This window comes from Mustela lutreola, chromosome 12 (assembly GCF_030435805.1).
Source record: "Mustela lutreola isolate mMusLut2 chromosome 12, mMusLut2.pri, whole genome shotgun sequence".
NCBI classification, from domain to species: domain Eukaryota; kingdom Metazoa; phylum Chordata; class Mammalia; order Carnivora; family Mustelidae; genus Mustela; species Mustela lutreola.
This window is the reverse complement of record NC_081301.1, coordinates 13,405,145-13,408,623: the sequence shown is the minus strand read 5'-3', so window position 1 is coordinate 13,408,623 and position 3,479 is coordinate 13,405,145.

Genomic DNA, 3,479 nt, shown 5'->3' with positions numbered 1-3,479 from the left:
CCTCCCCATCTCGGGCTCTACGTTCTAAATTCATGGAGCATGGGAAGGGACTATCATCCTATACCTCGTGCAGAATGTTTAAGATATAGAAGTAGTTCTGAAGCTTCCCTGGAATGGGCCTGGTTTGAATTGGGGACCATAAGGCCTGTACTGATCCACTTTAGTGCAGGTCTGAAATCCCAAGGCAGCTTCCCAAATGCTGAGATGTTCCCAGGAACTCTAGGACTAGAAATGATTCACCAATGTCAATGACTAGGACATGGCCAAGGGAGATATGAAGTTATTGTTTTCTTAGGCTTTCTCAAACTTGCGTTCAATGGCATGCCTGGTCCCATCCTGAACTGCAAGTCTCTAGGTATAGCTGGGATGCCTAGGGGTTAGATTATCGTGTTTTATAATTGCCTCTTCACTTGACTGTTCTTCTGTCTAGGCTATAAGTTCCAATGAGGACAGTTAAAGGGTCTAACATATACAATGGGGACACACCCCAGAGCTTATTACAGTACCCAAGAGCAGTTAGACACTCAAAAAGTTGCTGCCAAATGAAATGAATGAATTTGCAGGTGGGCCAAGAAAGATAATATTGAAGGGAGGTTAAGTGAGATTGTATATGGTCCCGAATGCCATGTTAATGAGTCTGGACTTCATATTGTACGCAATGGGCAACAAAAAGGATATTTTGACCTTACTGCTCTGACTCTGGGGATGTTGGCCATCTCTTTATGACCTACTAATGTTCTTTGTTCCATGAAAAGAATAGAGGTAGTACATTTAATGCAAAGCATTAATGAAATTGTTCTCTAAGGTAAAATACAAGCAGAAATACATGAAATCCTGAAATGTTAAACATACATTCATAATAGCAACTTTAAAAACAGATATACCACAAAAGTTTTAGATTTTGATAGTGTGTTAAGCAGGAGCTTTACAACTGTAATGCTTGACTTTATAATTTTGTTGGGACTGATGGACTTGTGTGGGTAGTTCATGAACATTCTCATGAAAGTAATGTTGCTGACACATGCACTATTGCAACATATTCTTCTGAAAAGCACCAGTGAGCTAATATTTAAACCATTGACTGAATCTTGAACCATTTCAAGCAGGAGCAATGATAGGAAAATTAGGAAGCAACAATGTACTGAAAAGAATGATTTAATGTAAAAGGACCTTAAGATTGCAGCTGCATAGATCCAGTCCAGCACATTTTCAGAAAAATAGTATCAGAAATACTCTCATCAGAAATGAGAATTAAAAAAAAAAAAAAAGAAATAAGAATGATTTTAACTCTGTTTTAATTTTTGGCCAACTGTTTCAGTAACTGAAGCCATCCAAAAGAAAAAAAAAAACAACACTTTATTTCAAGGGCATACTTAACATATGCCTTTTTTTTCACATAGGCGTCAATATTTAGGCCACAAAAGAACAATGTTCCTCGTTTTGTGCTCAGTCCCATGCACAGACTCACATTATCACCAAGAAGAAACAAACACAGTGACAAAGATTTGGAGCCAAAAAAGGTGTCTGCTCAAATTTTACACTATATCAGTACTTCTCAAACAGGCCACAAACATTTGATATTCCCTAATACTGAAATTTTTAGAGTTTTTCCTCTCAACTTTGTGACAGACAAATGGGAAGAAAAATTATACAAGTGGGGTTATCTCAAGGTCTCTCAACCACAGCACTATTGACATTTTGGGCAGAATGACTGCAATAGGCAGCTGCCCTGTACATTATAAGCTGTTTAGCAGTATGGCTGGCCTCCACCCACTAGATGTTAGCAGAATGTTTCCAGCCATGACAACAAAATGTCCCTGACACCACCAAATGTACCCTGGCAGGGAGCAGGGCAAAATGGTCCCTGGTTGAGAATCATTGCTGCATGGTTTAATATTCAAAGGGAGAATGAGGAAAGTATGTACTTGTGTTCCTATCAAAGTTACAGAATTCAGCAGGCTCTTCACTTGAGCAATTTGGCTACTTTAAATTACCATGGCTAACTGTAATTCCCTTAGTTCACAAACAAGAAAGTCATTATTTCAAAGACCATCTCTCTACTGATGACTTCTAAATTTAGATCTCCAATTGATATCTGAATGTTGGGAGTGCCCCAAGGTTCCAGCTTTTTTCTATTTTTTAATGTACATTCATTCACTAAGCAATTCACTCATGCAATCACATCAATTTGAATATTGCCTATATACACCAATACACCTAAATTTCATTCCCTGGACCATTCTTCTAAGCCTTAGAGTTGTATATCTAACTGCCTTTTCATTATCTCCACTTGGATATGCAATTTGCATCTTAAACTTAATACCTAATCAATGGGTCAAAGAAAAAAATCACAAAGGAAATTGGAAAATACTTTGAGGTGAGTGAAAATGAAGACACAACACACCAAAATATATGCGATGAAATGAAAGCAGTACTTAGAGGAAACTCTGTAGCTATAAACCCCTACATTAAAAAGGAAGAAAGATCTCGGGGCACCTGGCTGACTCAGTCGGTTAAGCATCTGCCTTGGGCTCAGGTCAAGATCCCAGGGTGCTGGAATCCAGCCTGTCAGGCTTCCTGCTCAACAGAGATCCTGCTTCTTCCTCTGCCCCTCCCCCTGCTTGTGTGCCTGCAGCACACACTCTTTCTCTCAAATAAATAAAATCTTAAAAAAGAAGAAAAAGAAAGGTCTCAAATCACAACCTAACCTCCACCTTAAGACAGTAGGAAGAGAAGAGGAAACTAAATACAAAGCAAGCAGGAGAAAGGAAATAATGATAGAAAAACAATAGAGAAAATCAACCTAACCAAAAGTTGGTTCTTTAAAAAGATCAACAAAATTAGCAAATCTTTAGCTAAGCTCGCCAAGAAAAAAGACTCAAATTACTAACATAATGAATGAAAGAGAAAACATTATTCCTAATATTCCACAAATGGAAAGGAATATAAGGGAATGCTATGAAAAATTGTATGCCAACAGATGAAATTAAAAAAAAAAAGATGAAATAGAAAAATTCCTAGAAATACATAAACTATTAAAATTGACTAAAGAAGAGACAATCAGAAAAGACCTCTAATAAGTAAAGACATTCGATTAGCAATTTAAAAACAACCCACAAAAAGAAACCCAAGTCCAATGGCTTCACTGGTGAATTTAGATTGAACATATAAAGAAGAATTAATGCCAGTTCTTTTCAAACTTACAAAAAATAGAAGAGGGAACACTTTCCAGTTCATTCTATCAGATCAGTATTACCCTGATACCGAAACCAAAGACATCATAAGGTGTCTTACAGACCAATATCACTTATGAAAATACATGCAAAAATCCTCAACAATGTACCACCAAAGCAAATCCAGGATATAAAAAGATTATACACCATGAGGAAGTGCGATAAATCCCACAAGAATGTAAGGTTGGTTTAACACCCCAAAATTAATTAATGTAAAATACCGTAATAACAGAATGAAGGACAAAA